The 20961-nt window shown below is 43.6% G+C and overlaps 1 protein-coding gene across 8 annotated transcripts in view; it reads right to left on the bottom strand.

Moving 5' to 3' along the window:
- Window positions 1-20961, bottom strand: part of GTDC1 (glycosyltransferase like domain containing 1) — a 318453-nt gene that overhangs the window by 126596 nt on the left and 170896 nt on the right. The window lies entirely within an intron of this gene.

The following is a 20961-nucleotide window of genomic DNA, read 5'->3' on the forward strand; positions in this document are numbered from 1 at the left end:
CATTTCAAGGCCAGATTCTCAGCTGGCAGAGACATATTATTTCAACAAACCGACACCACCGACAGCAGCGAAGCAGCAGAGCCGCCTCCTCCTGAGCAGGCAAGTGCCAGAGTCTGCTGCACTTAGGATGACAAGTCTCTCTTTCTGACTTCATTATCAATATTCATACAACAAGACAGACAGATGTGACTAAGAATCAGATCCTCAGATAGAATCCTGAGCCTTCCACCACAAAGGCATTCGCGAGAGTCGCTTTTCCGCCTGTGTTTTGTCACGTAAGGGAATCGGGAGGAATCCAGCCCCCTCCCCGGCAGAAGGATTTCACAGCACAAGACAGGGGCAGTTGTAAGTCTTTGGCCCTGAATTCTGGATGTCGCTGATTTTTACTGATTCTCTCGGCTTTATCTGACAATTCCTTGATTTGTTCTTCCGACAGCAACAAGCTGCACTGGAGGGGAGCATCTCCCCGCTCATCACAGTCGTGTCAGCGCAGGATCCATTCCCACACCCCAGCCTTCCCACAGAGAAAGTTTTGTGTGCCGAGGATATTCTCTGTGGATAACGAGGCAGATCCGGGCTCCCAGAGCAGCTGCCTTTGGCAAAGCTGGCTTATCCCATCACCCCCGGGTTGCCCTTGGTGGAGAGGATCTCTGGATGGCGCTGGGCCAGCTGCACCAGCCCTTCTGCCATCCCAACCTCCCAGCACATCCATCACACCAGGGCTCCAGAGCCTGGGATAAGGGGATCTAAAAATGACACAAAGCCCCCTTTGCCCCACCTTAATATGACCTATGCTAAATCCAGCTTGGCTGGGGCTGAGGATCAAGGCCCTTAGACACTCTTAACTTAATGCTCCAGGTAGGAATGCAACTCCCCCCCCATGAGCCCCTGTTTATTTTTATTTTTCGAGTGCTCAAGGTCCTGCTCAGGACTACAGCCCCGCTGAGTGACACACTCCATAAATATGGAAAAACCACAAAATTCTCAGTTTAAAGAAAGGTTACATGAAGAGAAGGCAGCAAGAGGCAATTGCATGCAAGTTGTTTGTATATACTATGTGTACATAGTTTGTTGTTTGATATTTTTTTTTGCCAAGGATCTTGAACCTCACCCAGCTGGACTTGGAGGCATCCGGAGTGAGTTGGTTAATTGCTAACAGCCTTCATAGAGACACACAGGGAATTAATCCTCAGATCACCTCTTTTCCCCTTTACAAGTCACAAAAAAAAAAAAAAAAGAAAAAAAAAAAGAGAAAAGCTTAGCTGTCTGTACTATTTCCAACAGTAAACGTTACCATTTCAGAGTTAGATATGAAAGGAAAAAAAATAAAACTGGAAAGCACTTCACACCTTTGAGCTCTGTAGCCTGTTAACAAACTGGAGAGATATTGGCAAAGAGGTTCAAAAGTTAGTAGGGGCGACAGACAGAAGAACAGACAGTGCAATTGCTTCATTTCCATAAGTGCTCATGCCAAAAAAATCAGATCTGATTAATAATTAAAAAACAAACAAAAACCCCCATTATTTTGAGAATCAAGAATAAGCCTGACTGTAAAGTTCAGAAAGCCCTGGACATACAAAAACAAAAGGTTATGGGGCAAATCCTGACTTTGAGAGTTTTTTTAAGCCCTTGCACATGAGTTGGATGGCTCCCATCCCACAGGGACACCCACCCTCCCCTGGGACCCTCAGCCAGGAGCACCCAGGCCACAGGGTGGGAATGGCCACCTGAGAGCCCTGGGCCAACTCCCCAGAGGCATCCCCAGGCTCTGAAGATCTAAAGATCCCCTGAATAATCCTATTCAGGGACAAGAATTATAACCATGAAGGGCAAAAATGGAGGGAAATGGGATCCTTCCTCAGGCCCCTGGCAGACACGGAGAGGACAATGGGGAAATAAGAGCTAGCACAAAAGTTTCCTCGAGTACGTCTTCAGCCACTGCGGTTTCAGATGAGAATTTCCAGAGGCAGGAACTAAAAGAATATTGTGATTTTCTTTGGGGGATTAATCACTTAGCTGCTTGTTACCTTTTGTTAGAGGCATGACACCCCATAACCTTGCTGCACAAGGCGCCAGATGTCCATTTAAATGTCAGTTTTGAACGAAAAAATGTTTGTTTTCCCATTTGAGTCCACAAAGTTATTTTCTTTCTGCTAAACCCCCATGAATTTTAAGGCGAGCAGACACCAACACGTGTTACAAATGATTCAGAGGGGTGCTGAGTTCTCTGGGTGAAATTAAATAAATAAATAAAGGCAGTCCTTCCTCCTGCTTGCATTTGCTGGGGACGCATATCCCCTTACAAATAAAAAAAAGTATTAAGAATATGTTATGAAAAATAACAAAGAATAGCAGAGAAATCTAAAAGTGAGTGGCACTTCAGATGGAGTTTAGCAAATTAAGTCATTGAACTGAAGAGGAGATTAATACCAAACAAGGTGCCCCTTCTTCTGAAGTAATGAATATTCTTCAAACAGCAAGGGAGCACTGACTGCTGTTTGATGCTGATGACATTGAAAATTTAGGAGAACAGAAATTCCATCATTTTTCATTTGTATGCAAATGCGCCTGTTCCAGAAATTAACCCCTGAACCCCATGTCAGTTTTCATCTGGAGGAATTCTCTTCGCTCGCATCACACAGCGCAGCCTTTGCTGCTATCCTGGGGTCACTGGGGCTTCCCCACACACAACAACACAAAACCCTAAAACAAAACAACCAACCGAAAAAAAAAAAAAAAAGCCCCCCAAAAAAAAACAAAAAAGGGAAGAAAGTAGGGTGGGGGAAATAGGCCAAATCATGCCAGGCTTTGTTTCCCCCCATTAATGGGGTATAAAGGAGCAATAGAAGCCAAGCCTGTTGTAAAATGCACATCTCTAATGCCTGGCTCTGGGTCCTGGCATCATTGTCATGCAAAAGGCAGCTCTACCTCTTTAGGCAGAGCAGCACCCACTAATCACTTCCACTGGTGTTAAGGTGAACCTTGGGCCAATATACAACCCGTATTACTCTTCCTTTCAGCCCGGGCTTCCACTGTTAAAAAGTTCCTTTGTCACTTAGCACCTTAGACAAATGCGACTATCTGCATCTGAAGGGGAAAGAGATGATGGAGGTTTTTTAATTGATGTGGATTTAATTATGCTAATTTAGACAGCTGTAAAGCCTTTTCAGTAGAGCTGCATAATGGGACCAGCAAATACAGGTGTCCTTCACTGCAGGCGCTTAATGTTTAACCTCAGTCGTTTTGTAAGGAAGGGAAAATGCAAAGTAATGGTTAACCAGCAGAAAGCTCTATTTCTTGAGGACCTAAAGAGGACTCTTCACTTTGATTCCCCCTGCAATCCCATTGAGGGCTGCAGAAATCCACCTACGCTGAGCAGAGCACAAATACTTTTCATTGCAGTGATGAAGATGAGGCTGAGGCAGAAACAAGAGGGTTCCGGTCTGCCACAGACTTCAGCATCCTGCACATCCTGTCCTTTGCTTAATTTAGGCCATCTCTGAATAAATGCTCAATTTGAGACAGCCCTTTCTTGTCCTCTTTTTAAAATCTTTTGTATCTGACCACCTACAGCACCAGCCACGATTAAAAGCAGTAAGTAAGGTATTTTCTTTGGGTGTTTTCTTGATGTCTTATCCAGACCCCTCTGAGGCTGCTATGACTTCACCTTTCCCAATATTCCTTATCCTACACCCTACATCCTTTCTCTAGGCTGGGGCTAACACCTCCAGGGACCATTTGGAAATTCATTTCCCAGGTTTGGCTGGGAGTTTGGCCAGCTTGGATCCCCAGGGTGGTCATGCACCATGGAATATCAGCACTGCTCCCAGGGAAGAGCAGAAATCCTTGGCCAAAGGTGAGGAAGGGACCACTGAGCTTTTTTAATATAGAAAGAATCACAGCCCAGATGTGCCTGTGGGTGTTGGAACCAGATGATCTCTAAGGTCCCTTCCAATCCAAACCTTTTTATGATTCTGTGATTCTTTGACTGCCAGAGGCAGCCTCACTGATCAGGTGTCGTGTGTCCCCGTGAGGCTCTCCTGTTCAGTAGCACTGTCTTATTTGTATGACCACTACTTTTTCTTTTTTTTTTTTTTTTCTTTTAATAGAAATTGTTATTTATTAAGCACTTATTAGAGCAGGAAAGAAACCTTTGGCTTACAAGTTCTGGTAGACTTCACTGAAGCAATTTCAGGTGTTACTGGCTGATTTACTTGTCACTCATTGCTGATGCAGCAAGCACAGTCTGCTCAGGAAGGTGGACTTTGGGCTGTGCTTTCCCCCCAGAGCATCTCTTTTTCAAAGGAGTGCTGCCAGACTGGTGAATATGCTGGAAATATGTACCACACCATCAGATGGAGCTGATTTGGGGAAGGCAGGAGAGAGAAGATTAAATTCAGATACACAAAACTATCCACAGCTACATCTTTAGGTCTCCTGAGGCTAAAGAGATTGCAGAAGTGCTCCCCCAGCACATGATGCAGAGCGAAGCCCACTGGGAGCTGCTCTGCCTGTCTGTGTCTGTCTCCACCATGGTGGCACCTGGGCACTGCACTGTCTCTAATCATTCCTAAAGTGCAGTGGAAATGGGCTTTTATCTCATTTTACACTGTGCTTATACAGTTTTCCCAAGGTCACTGAGAGCAGAGACAGATTTTCAGATTTTTACTTTTTTTTTCCATTGTTTGACACCCCACTGCAAACCCCTCTTTCCCCACCTTTTCCCTCCCTGTCTGCATTTCACCTTCTTAGCTCCAGGCACTGGCTATGGCAATCCTCTCCATTTTGGCAAGAGTTCCTGTTTTGGGAAATGCTAGGGTTAGCAAAGTCCTGTACTTCCACCAAATTTCCCAGCTTCCAAGTCTGCAAATTCTGCTGCCTAGATACAAATAATTCTCCCCAAACACGAAGTCCCCTCATCCCCTCAGCTGCTCCTCAGGAACACCAAGTGCAGAGTGCTCCACAGCTATTATATTCACATGCATGCATTATATAAGCATTTGCCTGATGAGTTAGAGGGTGACAGTGTCAGTCATCCTCCCCTTCACCTCCTCCCGTGGTCCAAAGCTGGATTCAGCACCTGCGGGCTCTCGTGGCCAGCTGAAGGGCCAACCACCAGTTAATCTGGGAGATATCCCTCCCAGCAACCACACCTGGCTTCCTGGCCCACTTCCCCCAAATTCTCCTGGGTCGTTCTGGCAGCTGGGACACCGAAAATGCACCCGGGGTTGGGCTGAGCTTTCCTCCTGGCTGCTCTGAGCCCTCTGGTGCCATTTTCCTTGACTCACCCTTGGTTATGGTGAATGGTCTCTGTTACATTTTCAAATAACCTGATATCCACACGAAAGGCTTTGGGGCAGGCTTTATTTCAAGTGTTATCCATTCTTATGTTTGCCCGATGCAGAAATGTAAGAATTGGTCCTAGAGCCAACCAAATCCTGGTGCTTAGCCCAGCAGCAGATCCAATTTCTTCTGCATACCCAGGATGAAAATGCACAGGCTCTCTACCAGGGACAGCCAAGATACAGCATACCAATGTGAGCACTCTGTTCTGTATTTTAACAGATTTTAGGAATTTGTGGGAATTCTCTTTAACACTTGGGAAGAAAAGATCTGAAGAAATGCTCTAACAAAAAAATATACAAATGGGTGCTTTGATAACTATAAAGTTGCTTTCTTGGATCGAGAGCCCACATTAGGAACCAAATAAAATATTTAAAAGCAAAAATCCTGCAAAGTTTCCTCCCACAAAAGGGAAAATATGGTCTATGCTATACCAGACCTTCCTTTTGCAAAATCTGTTTAGGAGTTGCCATGTAACAAGCAGGATTCAACAAAGAGTTTGACAATTTCTGTTAAAGTTGCATTTATACATATTTCTAGGAATGTTTGGTTTGATTTTTCTTTAAAACCAAGAATCAAGTTGCATTTCAGACCACATATAAATATAATTTTGCTCTCACATAATGCTTTTGTATCTGGTGTAATTCCATTTACTGCAGTGGTGTTACCTTTCAGTTACCCTAATGGGAACAAGAGCAGAATTACACTGATAAAAAAAGCTGCTCACAGAAAGAAACAACATAGAGGAATAAATACTTCCTGTGGCTTATATAATATATTTGTTTGTCCAAATTGTAGCAAAGACATTTATTTCAACGAATATTGTTTGATCAGCAAGAGTAAACACTGATATGTCTTAAACACCAACATGCAGTTTTTACAATTCATCAAACAACACCTAGGATTGTTTAGCTGGTCAACTAAAAGAAACAACAAAAGGTTCCAGGTCATATAATTATACCCTTCTGTTTCCCAACTTTCTTAGAAATCTCTGCCTAAAAATAACCCCAGCATCCGGATGCCTTGCAGAATTGGCTTATTTAAAAACATATAAAAACTCTTATTGCAGCCTTAGCCATTTTAAGGTCTGGGTGCTGACACAGAGTAACAGTGCTTAGCACTACTATATACCGCTTTCCATCTCCAAAGCACTTTACAAACATTAGCTAATTAATCCTCACAACACCCCTGTGAGGTAGGTAGGTAAGTATTGTCATCCAATTAGGTAAGTATTAAGCACTGTTATCCCAGCAGATAAGTATTAAGGTCTCCCATTTTACTGGGGATCCTGAGGACAACAGGTTAAGTTGCTTACCAAAGGTCACAGGGGGAGCTGGTGGAACAAAACTTGGGATGCTTTGGTTTCTTGGGGGCTATTCAGGCATCCAGGCAGCATCCGGGGCTGCTTCCTCCACAAAGGCATCCCTCACCATCCACATGGAAATTAGGGCTTTCTATACCCCTCCAAAACACACAGTGATGGGTACAGCACGGTGGAAAAGATGTGCTTGAGGAACACAGCTTCTCCCTCTTTGGGCTGGGCAAGGATGACATTGCCCAGCAAAGCTGTCAGGAAGTTTTTAAGAATAAAGGTCTTGGATCAGGGCATCTTCCTGTGCCCTGACACGCATCCAAAAGTATCACCAGGCCTTGCCAATCAAAAGCTCCTTCTTCCCCTCTCAATTTGCCTTTCTTTCCCACTATTCTACAAAGATGGTCTCGTATTAAAGCCTCACAAAGATATAAACCTTTCCACTGTGGTTTGCATCTCCTGAACATAAAAAAAGTCCAATTTGAAGCCCCAGCTCAGAGGTTTCCAGGTTGTAAAGGGAGGCTTGAATCCTCAAATACACTTGGTGGGACAAATCCCTTTTCAGAGGATCTAGAGAACAGGACCAGCCCAGCACGCTTTGGGTTTAATCGAGTCTCAACAGATGTCAAGCTGGTGAAATAACATCATCTGTCCCCCAGAGACAATGCCAGCGTTCACATCTGCTTCCAATTTCACGTCACTGCTGGAGAAAAAGTGAAAGCTCCTACTGTAACTCCACTTGGAGCTGCAGCTGAACAAAAGTCTAAATTGGACTCGGTGATCTTGGAGGTCTTTTCCAACCTAAATGATTCTGTGATTCCCTCATTGACTTGGAGCCTGATGGGTTTTGTGAAGTCATTGAACTCTAGACCAGTGTGAGAAGCGCCCCAAACAGGAAAACCCACCTGCAGAAGGTGCAATCCTAGGCAGGGCACATTTCAGGCTCTGCCCAAGGGCCCATCACTTGTGATGGACGGTCAGGAGTGTCCTCTGCTTGGCAATTTGGCACTTGACTCATGGCAATGTCATCCAGCTTTTCTTCTGGATGCAAGGGACCAGCACAGAGATGCTTCAGCTCAAGCTGAAGTTGAGGCAAATCCCAAGTGTTAAAAAAAAAAAAAAAAAGAAAAAGACCTTGACTAGATTTCAACTGTGCTGATTTATGTTTTCAAGTGGAAGGCGGTTTTAGCTGAAGTAAACTACACAGTTTTTAGAACATTCAAAATTCATGGCAGTTTGATCCCACAGGACGTCAAACAAACACAAATGATTTGCCAGGAATCCCTACAAATTGAAATAACCAAACCACACACAGTTCCAGCAAAAGTCTTGAACCAACTCTAAGGCAGGGGAAAATAAGGATTAAAATGGAGAATTTTTATTTTATTCATCTACACAAAACATCTCCAGTGCAATGCACATCCAGATCAACTGCACACAAAGAAGGAGCACAAATACATAACTTGAAACTCAAAACTCCTCCAACCCACAAACCAATAGGAAATAGACAAATGAAAATAAGAGTCATGAAAACATAAGGTACATTTAGATTCTCTTGCACTCTGTGGAGTGGTTTTATTTTAACATAGGGCTGAAATAGAAAAGGAATTAATCTGAGAAAGCCAACACAAAATGCAGGTAACAGACATATCATGTGTGGTACAGTCATGAGAAAGAAAACAGACAACCAAAACTGTGACAAGAATGTGCTTAGTTATATTCTTTCAAGCTTGGTCTGCCAGCATTTTTTCCTTTTTTCTTTTTTTTTTTTTTTTTATTCCCTGTGTACTGGTCACCAGTGTCTGCCAAAAGACTTTTCATGGATTTCTGCAATTCCATTTCCCCCCAAACGGAGGAAATGATGTTTCTCCCCAACCACAGGACCCAGCTGTGGGTTTTACACCACGATTTGTAGCTGTAAACTAACACAGTGACACGCCGCCCCCCTGCCTAAACAACCCAGACCCAGCCAGTTGCAAAAATTCAGAGTGGGTTATGCAAAATGAAAGGATTAAAAAATGAAAAGAGCATTCACTTCATGTTGCTCCTTTAAAACATTATCACACAGCTCCTTTTTTTTTTTTTTCCCTAACCTGACCTTTTTTTTCCCAACGGTTTATCTATAACTTAATATAACTAATTCTTTTGAAATAATGTTCACAGTTAGCATAATTGGTGTTATATAGTTCTAATGTACATTACAGAATATTCTGTCACTAGACACTAAATTGAAATTTTAAAGAAAATGATAGAAATAGCTGTAAGGGAAAAAGTACCCTTTTAAATCTAATTTGCTATGCACCGCAGTAGGGTAATGGATGCAATGAAAGTTCCTTTATTGAGTTCCCATGTCCAAAAGGTATTTAGGTAGCAAAGGATGTTAAGCAGACCCCCTGTGCTCCTCCTTTAAGTAAAGATAGCAGGAAATAAGGTATATAGGTTTGTGTCCTCCTGATTTTTATTTCCTCAGGAGTACAACTTATGCAAAGGGCACCTTAGGCTACTTGGAGGATCACAAAGGGTGCCCTCGACCCCCTCGCTGTCTGCATGAATAGAAGCATCTAAAGGATGGCTGAAGCCATACAGCGAGTTAAATCCTTCAGGTGGGTCTTTTCAAATTCCAATAGTGAGGAGTTACTGGAGAATTGGTAAGGATTTCACTAGGCCCCAGCAGGTTTGAGATCAAAAGCTCTGGTTAAATAAAAGCCTGTTGGGAAATCTTAAAACCTCTTTGTAATGTAACTTTAAAAAGTTAATACAAAGAGCCCTTAGACTGAAGCCTGTAACAGCATGAACAAAGAGTATATCAAAACTGATTCCATTAAGCAAAGGCAGACAAATAAATTCATTTAATTTAAAGAGAAATCAGATATATTACTCTGCTAAAAACTAAAAAAGCATATCAGGAAATAAAAGCCAAACAGATTTTGCAATACACATGCACATAGAGCTGTGAATAATAGCAATAGATATATATAAAATCTATTTATAAATATCTCTCAGAACAGAGAACAGAACATTATATACACACATATATGTTTAAGTATCAATTTATCCAATATGTGCATGTGTGTGTGTGTGTATAATTCTAATATATACATATTTTTATCATTTATGAGGCCTCACGCTGGGCTCTCAAATCTGCAGTTAGATGTATCTATATGAGTATCCAGAAAAACGCAGCCCAAAGAGCCCCTACATTCAAACTGACACAAGACATTTTTCAACCCAATTAATTAAAAAAGATGGGTGCTCATCATTCAGCTGGCACGGGATTTTTCTCCATCATCTTGCCAAAGTGTCACAGTGTTAGTTGCGCAGCATGTTGGAAACAGAAAATCTGGGACTGGGATTTCTATATCATTTATTAGCTGACCTCTTTTCTGAGCAGCTCTTACACTTTTAACTCGTTGGGGGTCCTGCTCTGGAGGCAGGAGGGCAGGGAAGGGAAGATGGAGAATCACATGGAGCCATTTTTGTTGGGAAAGCCCTGTCAGATCATCCTCTGGGCGAGATGCTCGGAGCTCCCGTGTTGGGCACCCACACAGGGGATTGGGCAGCATTTGCTCCAAGCAAGCTGTGTCCTGAGCACCCTATGAGCAGGGGAGGGCTGTGTCCCTGGGGGACGTGGCTGGGGGTCCCTCACTTCACCCAGGGTGGGGTCCCCTGGGTGCTGGATGCCCTGGACCCGTGGGAGGAAGGGTCCTCTCGTCCCCCAGCTCACTGTCCCCGCAATAAACACTCACTGAGAATTTTGCTCCCTCTGCCCTCCGGGAAAGGAAAGGAGGGGATGAATTTCGCTGGTTGGTGAGGCTTTTATATATCATTATCATAGGGGAGATGTGGCCATCTCCTTAGCTAGGAAGCACATTTCACTGTTTGAGAAATAACATTTCTCTCACAACTCCATAGGCTGTGCACTGGAGGAGGGAGATGTGTGTGTGATTCAACTGAGGGTGAATGCCTGCAAAAAGTCTTGTTCTATAGGATTTTTTTTTTCAATTCCTTTTATAAAAAACCTTTCCTTTTATAAAATATATAAAAGATACTTTAAAAAACCCTTTATAACTAAATTCTGACATTCTAGTTCAGCAGCACTCATTTAGGTTGCATATAGTGAGGGAATGGGACCCTCATTCTCTAAACCCATGAAACACTGCCCCTACAGCAGAAACAAATCATTCTGTCCCTCTGCACTTTAATAGCATTTTTTCTGGAGATAAGAAATCAGCAACATGTTTCACATATGGTGCCTTTCATCCCAGCAAGCAGCAATGGTTTCACAACCTACACTAGTGGCAATTATTATTTTATTTTATTTTATTTTATTTTATTTTATTTTATTTTATTTTATTTTATTTTATTTTATTTTGTTAAAACCCTTAAAATGCACATCAAATCAAAGCCTCTTGACTACAGGTATGGTTATCTTTTCAGCAATGTCATTCCTGGTGATTTTGGGTGAATTCCACCAAATGAGTGCAGGGACCACTGTTTATCAATAGATCATTGCTCTGTACACCAAGTCACTGTGGTGGCTGACAAGGAACTGCCCTTTGCAATAGAAACCACAAAAAAAAAAAAAAAAAAAAGGCAAAATGAAGGATTTCTGATGGAGATAGGACCACAAGAAAAACTCAGGTGAAAGATATTGGTATTTGGGAACCTCGGTCTCAGTGCTGTTAGTCACATTCTTGCCCTAGCAACAAGTATCTAATAATCACAGGAGATAAATGTCACTTTGACCCTTTGTTGGAGAGAAAATCTCTCTGAAAACACCGTATCTAATAATATCAAAGGTTGTGGTGGCTTCTGCATGGCTGGCAATTTTTAGACCAGTAGAGGATGAGGTTTTCTGGTTCAAACAGGAATTAATTGAGGGAAGTCATATGGCTTGTGTTATACACGTGACACCAGATGATCCAAATAGTCCTTTCTTGGCCTTATAATCTACAAATAACCTTGTGGAGGTACTGCTCTCCTGTGGATTAGTGGCAAACCAATGCTCCTCTTGCTTGGATGAGTTTTCTGATCTAAATACCACCCAGACCTGCGTGGCCTACAGGATTTGACTGGATCACGGTCTCAGACGGAGCCACGGCCAATTAATGCCAGACATGAGATAAACCAGGGAAGGACACACTCCACTTCAGGTGCTGTGTGATCCTGGAGTGTCATTAGCAGCCACCTAACAAGCCAGCTCTGAAGGAAAACAATTTTGCTATAAAGACTCCTATAAATATTGTTTTACCCTCACTGTCTTTGCATTGCCTTGCACCATAAGGCCCAGGCTGTCAGACACTGTGGGGCTCTTTGGCTCTGAATTGATCACCCTCATCTGCAAGAGCAGGGTATCACTGTGGCCAGTTTATAATCCATAAAAATAATTAAATTCTGTAATCATTTGTGTAACAGGACAAGTCATTCCTATATGGAAAATAGAGCATATGGGGTTTTGCCTCTCTTGCTTGGATTAGGAGGCAGAGGAAATACCTGGCTGAGCAGTGCTCAGGAATTATCAGGTGGATCATGTTACAAGGAACAAGCTGGGTCTTTATTTATTTGCTTTACATGGATGCCTCCGAGTTCAGGTTGTTGGAGTTACATAATGCTAAGCTTCCTCCTGACCATGCCACAGCCCTGGCTGCTCCCACTGATCCATCAGGGCAGTTTTGCTGGGAAATCTGTGCCAGGGAAAGCCAGGCTGCACCCCCCAAACCCGAGGTGAGCTCAAACTCAGTCACCACTTCAAAGTCAACCAGAAATATCTCTTAAATGCAGCTATCTTCATCCCTGTCCCTATCTCTCACCAGGCCTTGTTTTACCCCCAAGGAGAATTTTTGATGTAGAAGAAACATGCCATTTATTAAGCCAAGAACCACTTCCTTTAGCATCTACAAAAATTTCTTCTGAGGTTTCCCTTTCAAGCACCAGTCTTATTTAGATCTGCAGGCTGAGACAGTAGTAAAAGGTGGGAAAACTTACAGTCATTACATTGATTAATCAGCTGCTGAAATTTGGCTTTCCAGCGTGACACCTCCGTCCTCTGAATGTGTGGCCCTACTGCAATGCAATCAATTTGTCTGTGCAGGCTCCAAAACCCCAGAGCCACACGATGCAAAAAAAGGCAATCTTCTGCCCTCTTTGACCACAATAAGCAACATTACTGAAATCACCACTCCTGTACAAGTGTAGCATGACCCCATATTTGTAGGCAGCAGAGTATGACTTCATTAAAACCCATGCTCTGTGTTAGGGAGTGGGAGCAGGGCAAGCCAGCAGCAGAGCAGCATATGTCTGAAACTGATAGTAAAATGGGTGATGCCTTAAACCCCACCTCTACACCGTTATTTACATACATATCTTTCATCTGACATAGGCTTCCCCTCCAGCACCTTGAATATATCAGTCCTAAGGAAGAGACTTGAAGTTCAAAGAGTGCCATCCCCAAACCAAAGTAGGGGGTTATCAAGTGAGGTGTGCCAAGCAGTAAGACAAAACATATGCATTTTTAATAGATAGCCTCTCCTCCCCCTGAGGAAGCCAAGAAAAGAGACTCTGTGAAGCTTCAGCTGAAAACAAGTTCAGTGGATTTATACTCAGGCTGCTATTCACAGAAAAACAAAATTCACAACTCTCATATATAAATATTCTTGCTAGATGTTTTCCAAGCATTCCTCAAAGCATGCCAGCCCCACCCTGGGTCCTGTTGGCCAGGTGAATTCACCTCCACACAGCATTCAAAAAGAAGAGAGCGACAAAAGATCATGAAAATGAAATAAAAAATAAAGAGGCCATGAAAGAGAAACAAAAAACCTCAACAGGTCTGCATGGAATTTCAGCAGCACTTTATTTATTAATGCATATGAAGCTACCACTGTATTCCAGCTCCCAAAGACAGATCTGTAAGGAATAGGCCACATGCTGATTGACAGCAGCCATAATTCCATACAATGAGACTGTATTAAATTGTTTGATGTGATATGATACTCATCACTTGTAACTGATCAAACACACTGCTGCATCAAACAGTATTACAATACAATCAGGCTGGATATGGTTCCTGCCAAGGCTGTTCATCACATTGCACACTTCTGCATTAAACATATCTATTAATAGCATTGACAAACTACTCCTATCCAAGTACTTTTTTTTTTTTTTTCTTCCCCAAGAATTGCAGGACGGGGAATGTGCAAAGAAATCCACAGATAATGCTTTACAGTTTGAGGGAGTGCTTCAGTTGGCTGAATGCTCCAACACGAAAGGCTTTCCCAATTTGGGAATTTTGTAAGGTAATACCAAAAGTTGCAAAATTCTGCCCCCAAAACAAAGACCTGACATTACTGCTTCCCTTTTTCTTCCTTTTATTTTTTTTTTTGGTCTGATTTTTTTCTTTCTCTCCTGTATGCAAACAAACTGAAAGATTGACTCGTTTTTGACCAAGATTTTGCTTTTGCTGTTCCAATCCCCAGGAGAGATGCTATCTTGAAGGGGGGAGCTGTGTTTGCTAACACTGACCCTTCTAGAGGAGGGGGACATAAATAAAAACAGCAAATTCCGTGTCACCACCGCTCCTGCTGCAGACAGCGAGGGTGACACTCTGCAGCCCACGGGGGACAGGACTGGCTGTGACAGGACAACTGTGGGGGCTCTCTCAGATGCAGATTCTTAAATGAGCCTGGGTCTCTAGAGGACAGAGGTCAGCTGTCCTCAAATCTGTGTGAATGCTAGATTAAGTTTATTAATCTCCCTGCTTTCACTTAAAAACCAAATTATAGGATGGTTAAATGTTAATGCCCAGGAGCTTGTGAGATGATCAATGCCCTCAGTTACCTCTGCTAAGGGGGAGCACAAGGTGTTCAGACCCCAAAAGGATGCCAGAAGTTAGTGTGCTGACCAGGAGAACACATTCTCCTTTTGAATTACCACGTGCTTCATGCCTGGTGCAGTTTTGTTTGCAGTCCTGACACAACACAGGTTCCTCAGACACAGAAGCAAGACCCAGAGACTGATGGCTTCCCACCTGGATGTCCTGGACATCCAGCCTCTCCACAGCTCTTTACAAAGGAGAAATATAAATCCTTTACAAAGGATTTATACCTGTGCTGGGGTGTGATTCCAAATGCCCATCTCTCTGCACTGACCCCGAGTGCTGAGGAACAGCACAGAACCAAGCATGCAGTGAACAAGGCACTGAGCAACCTTTGGAGCAGCCTCTCTCAGGGCATCTCATGGAACTACTCCAGAGTAGGAAAACCAAGTGATAAATGAGCATGAAGGGTCCACAAAATTCCTTGTAGACAGGTATGCACATCATAATTGGACAGTCCTCCCCCTTGATTGCTATCTCAGCTTGGGAAACCCAGGATCACATAGCCATGGAAAATAGGAAGTAATACGCAGGAATGCATGCCTGGCTGTGTGGAGCTGGCACCAGGTTTTTTTCAAGCTGGGATTGTATACATTTTACATTTATGAATATTTTTGCAAACTACAGTGACAGAAGGTGCCTTTTGTCCTGTTTCTCACTCCTGTAATGTCAGCGTGAGCAGATTAAGCTCATGGCATGGTAGCAAATTATCCCTGCTGATGGAACCAGCTCCAAAAAGATTACTGAAGAGAGGTGTGTAAGGCATTTCCTTTTCTTAATTAAAAATATGAAAGTCTTTTAAGATAATGAACCATCTCAGAAGGTTATGCTAAAAGCTGGGAAATATAGAGGAAAGGGCTGGAAAGCTTTTCCATTCTGATGGACAGTTTTTAGCACTAAGAGCCCAGCACAGTGTGCAGAGCTAAAGGAACGGTAACTTTCTATCTGGGTGTAGCTAAGTAATTCAAGATGCTGCAAGTTAAGTGTAACAGTAGAAAGGAAGAAGTTCAAAAACAAAGTCCCAGGCATTTCAGTGCAGTGTACAGTATGCTAAATTGTGGTATTACAGAAATTGCTGAGAGTTTGGCCACAAAACCTTTTATACTGCACCAGCGTTCTTGCCAGGGCTGCCTTCCAGCAAGCCCAGACATTTTTTCCTTTCACCTGCGCTTTTTTTTTTTCCCCCTCCTGTTTGTTAACACAAATCAAACACTGCACCAGAGAATTACAGCCCTTGTCCTGAAGGTACCTCTCCCTTTATTAAATCAGCATGACTGAAAAGTCGCCACGCACCAGGCAAAGACAACTGCAAATCTGTGCTTGCCCTCCCCGTACCACCTGAGTGCCGCTATTATTCCTCATCCTTGGGGAAAGGACCCCATATGTGAGTTTCAGAAACCACCTCAGTAACTCCAAGCATCATTATCAATAGTAGGATGAACTGCAGCTGGGATGCACTGAGAAGGCACGGTAATACTCGCCCTAATCTCGGCATTCATCTCACTGGCCCTCGCTAGGAAGTTTAAGTACATTTACTGGGGATTCTTCAGCCCTTGAAAGGTAGGAAGACATCTATGAGGCTTGACGTACCAGCTAATTAACTTGGGTTTGGAAAAAAAAATCTTCTTATCTACTTAACTTGGAGACACTCTCTTTGTTTTTAAGCCTGCAGACTACCTTCTCTTTAAAATGCACGTTACGTACCACTCCGTAGTATGGAATGTATTATTTTTAACGAGGACCTATTTTAACTTGGACCTAAAACTACTAACATTTGACAGAGGGTTGTTGTTTTGTTTTGTTTTTTTTTTAAGCTATTTGCAGAATCAGCTGAATGATAGTCTATAGCCTGTGTTTTGCAAGACAGGCTACAAAATCCTCACGCTTTCCTTCTGTCCTTAAAAACACGGGCACACAAACGTATGAAGCGCTTGGAAAGGAAGCCCCAGATGCACCCACACCTCCCCTCTCCCCCCAGAATCTATAAAGGAGTTTAAATAAATCTCTCAGGTTTTGCTTCTCGGTCTCTAGAAGTGGGGTTGGGAGAAAGTGATTGAATTCATGCCTGCAGTGGTTGGGGCACGTGAGTGTTTCCTGCAGCTCTTCTGACAGGAACACAGACCTGAGCAACTCCTGTAACATCCCTGCTCAGAAATAAACAGCCCTAAAATTTCCTGTGGATGGCACAGAGAGATTTTAAATCCTCACTATATTCCTAACAGATAGAACAGTGGCATGATTGACCAAGCTTTTTTTTTTTTTTTTTCCTTCTTCTTTTTTAAAGTACACATATGATGATGCATCATAGTTATAAACAGATGGTATTTGGCCTCCTTCCTATTCTCAACATTTGGAATTCCTAAACTATGTGAATTAAACAATAATATTTTATAAACATACAAGGGATTTTGCTCACTGCTTTGTTAACATAGAAATTATACAATGCTGACATTTATTTAAATTTTAAAAAGTAAACAAGAGTGTGTATTGAATTAAAGCAAACTAAAATCAACAGAGAGAAATATGTTCTGTGTGCACATTACCTACAACGGCACGGGCCTTTTTCGGGGAGACATAATGGGATGAAGCACAAATTGTAGCTTAGACAGTCTGATCCTTTGTGCTCGAAAGGCTCATTTAACACCTCGCTGTAAACAACGGATATTTATACCATAATTGGCCAGTTGACCATCAGTTGTTCATTTACTCTGTAACCTGCTATTATGGAGTTAAAAGAAGTTCCTTTCTGTTGGCTTTTCTAGGAGTGAAAGTGTGTTTGCAATTTTAGTACCAACTGGATTCAGTCTAACACTTGTACTTAGTATGAGAAACATTTTCATAATACCAAAATTTGGGGGAATAAGAGTATTCCTGCCAGGAAGGGAAGAAGAAAGTATTGGTTCTTAAAAGAAGAATTCTGTTTGCTTGGTTTCCTCTTTCCTTTCCATTTTAACCCCTTTTTAGGCTCCTCTTGAGCTGTGCAAAATTGAGAAGCACTTAGGTTTTAATCACTATTCCCAGGTCTGCAAAGAGGTTCTGTGATGAATAAATAATGAATCCGAGATTTTAATCAGTGTTATGATTTTTGAAAAGGCTAATTATCATTGTTTACAGACATGCCTTTCCAACGTATTTCCTTGTTTTGCCTTCAAAGCTCCAAGGGTTAAGCCCCTCGCACGCATCCCTCCCATCCCTCCCCAGCGCCGCGCTCCTTGCCCGGGATTTCTTTCGGGGGCTCGGGGGTATTTTTTTGTTCTCTTGGTGTTTTTTGGGGGTTGTGTTTTTACTGGAGGAACCGCAGGAGAGCCGGAGACGGGCGGCCGGAGGCGCGCAGGGCTGGGGCAAGGCTGCGCATCGCGGGCGGCCGCTCCGCACCCGCGGAAAAGCCGCGGCGGGCAGGGGAGGGGGAGCCTTTCTCCGTGCTGCCTCTATAGACCAATGTTACGGAAGAATCGGATTTTCAGAAGAATATTTTTATAATCGATAATGTCGATGATAAGAGTGGCGGGCGGCGTGTCCGGCCCCCGCTTCCCGGGGAAGCCGCGCTCCGCTCCGCCCGCAGCGCCGGGATGCGCCGGGATGCGCGGAGGGCACCGCGGGGCTGCCCCGACAGCGATCGGCCCCGGCTAAAGCCCCTCGCGTTATTGTAATTCTCGTTATTCTTATTATTCATTTATTTTACCGCCACTGGCCTCGTTTAACCTGGCTTGCCCGCACCTCCATCCTCTCGGCCATTCAGCGGGACGGGAAAACCTTTTCCGCGGGTGGGATATTCGGTGCCAGGGTCCCGATTGTCCCCATTGCCCTCCCCTGTTTCCCGCCGATTGCCCCGGCCGCGTCCCTCCCGCTCCGCGCTCGCTGCTGCCGCCGCTGCTTCCGCGGGGTGGGGGGAACAACTCCCAGCCCCGAGAGCCCCCGATCATCAGCTTCCAGCAACAGCTGCGAACCTCCGCTCAGAATCCAAAGAAATATCAGAAGATTGGGCAGCGATGCTATTTATTGCCCTGTAATTAAAGTTCTATCAGCGTTTCTATTATAAAACCTTACTTGCAAGGGTTGGAAACTCAGAGCCAAAATTTTCCTGCAAGGTTTTCCTCTCCTCGCTAAGAAGTATTTCGGTTAAATAAGGTTAGCCTGTTAGAAGGTAAAATCCTGAAGGACTTTCATTAAGGTGCTCATTTATATCTGCAAATACACTGCCAAGTCCTCCAAATCAAGGATATATAAGAGGGATAGAGGAATTTTTTTTTTTTTTCAAAAATCAAGGATTCACAGAAAGGTTTTAATATAATTCTCTGGGAAATTATTCCCATGAAAACAATTTGTTTGAAAGAAAATGCCCTCTGGTCTTTTCCACACAAACTAGTCTTGGGCGAGTACATGAGAACCCAACTCAAAAGTGCCTATAAGCAGAAGGGAGGTTGGTTAATTATTTTCAACTGTCCTTTCTGGAATAAAAAACAGAGTAAACAGCTTGAACAGGGAAAGGTGAATTTAATTTTCAAGGCCCTTTAACTTTTAATAATCTGAGGAACAAGATGGGAGGTACATTCTACCCTCCCAGTTATCCTGATATAAATTCATTCAAGATTTATATTGGTGTAATAGAGAAGCAGAATTTGCTCCGTGATTTCTAATGAACTGCTGGCTCGGTCTTTAAAAACGCAATTAGAAAAATCTAACCACCTAATTCAGAACAGCTTTGAGCTGAGGCAGAGGTCTCAGTGCTGCAAACAGGGATGGAAGCTGGTCGGTGCCACAGCTCCTTGCTGTGCCTGCAGCACCAGAGTGGGGCTAGGAATGCTGGAAACGCTTTGCTACAGAATTTCCTAATTGTTTTAGGATTTTCCTTTCTATTATAAGGGAAAAGACAATTCTCATGTGGCATAAACCTGTGTTTCCTGTGATCTCAAATGCTAGGACAAAAGGATTGCAGGATTAGGTGCCTGGCCTGTTACTGATGCAGGAGGAGCTGTCTGGTCAGGGTGAGACTGGCACAGAGTCGGGGAAACCCAGCTCTGACTCTGCACTGAAACCTGTCTCAAAGCCTTGGCGCCACTGTGTCAATGCAGGTGAAACATCAATAAACATGAAAGTAAGTCAAGGTTCAATTCTCTTGCTCTACTCACAGGATTAGGTGTCTGCATTCGCTGCTTACTCATGTGTGTAGGAACAACGGGACCGAGATCCCAATTTGTCCCTCTGACCTTCTGAAGCGAGGGACTGAAATGAAGCAGCACGGGGTGACACTCTCGTTTCCCCTGCTGAAACTGAGAGGCAAAACTCCGCAGATTGTTGCAGTCTGCAGTGCTGAAGGGACACTCTGGGGGGAAAACATCACCTCTGACTACCTGGAAGCCCTGCAAGTATCACCTCTGGCCACCTGTCAGTCCTACATCACTCCTGTAGAGTCCACTCTACACCCTCCACTCTAACAGGCCAGGGTGGTTCCCTGACACATCCTGTGATGTGTTAAGGACACAGAATCAGAATGGTTTGGGTTGGAGGGGACCTTTAAGCTCATCTTTAAGGTTAAACATCTATTTCCAATCCCCCACCATGAGAACAGACACCTTCCACCAGACCAAGCTGCTCCAAGCCCTGTCCAATTCAGCCTCGAACACTTCCAGGGATCCTTGCTCCACAGCAGCTGTGCATCTTTGCTAAGAATGTAAAGAAATATCAGGAGATAACACAGCATTGCTATTTATTACCCTGCAATTAAACTCCTCACAGAGTTTCTATTATAAAACATTACTTGCAAGAGTTCATAAAAAGGGAAAAATTTTCCACCAAGACGAAGCCTTGCTCAGCAGACAGAGCTGGGCATGGTTGAAGAATCACTGTCAGTAGGTTCAGCAGGGCAGAGCTGCACCTCACCAAGGAGCTGGGTGAGACCTCCTCTGGTGGTGGGGCTGATGAGGGTGTGCCCAGAGGACAGCAGGAGCCTTTGAGTGCAAACCACACAGCTTTGATGTTTCGAGTCTGCTCACCACAAGCCCGAGTGCAGCATTACAGCATCTCCTCTTTCCCTTTTATTGGTTTGGAGAATGACTCACTGTGATACTTGAAGCAGTTTGCTACAACTGCACCATGCCTCAGTTTCCCCAGCAGTAAAGCCAACAAATATTCCACTTGGCTGGTGCAAGGTGTGATGATATTGGTGAACATCTATGATCCACTCTGGTAGGAGTGCAAGGCAGTCCTGTTCCTTGGGTCTTCCAAGGATGACCACCAGGCCTATGCTCTTGGGAAGACCACGTCCACCCAACCACAAGCTGTGCCTAAAGCCAAGCTGGGCTTTGGCTGAGCAGAAAGGAGGAGGAACCCACCTACTGAAAGAGGATAACTGCAAAATTACAACTCTGCAGTGCTAGCAGAATAACCAAACACTTTCCATTGGGTCTGCCTGGGTTGTTTTTTGATTGCTTTATGG

Source organism: Agelaius tricolor, unplaced genomic scaffold, assembly GCF_023055355.1.
Source record: "Agelaius tricolor isolate 1412-34295 unplaced genomic scaffold, bAgeTri1.0.p SCAF_10, whole genome shotgun sequence".
In the NCBI taxonomy this organism is placed as follows: Eukaryota; Metazoa; Chordata; class Aves; order Passeriformes; family Icteridae; genus Agelaius; species Agelaius tricolor.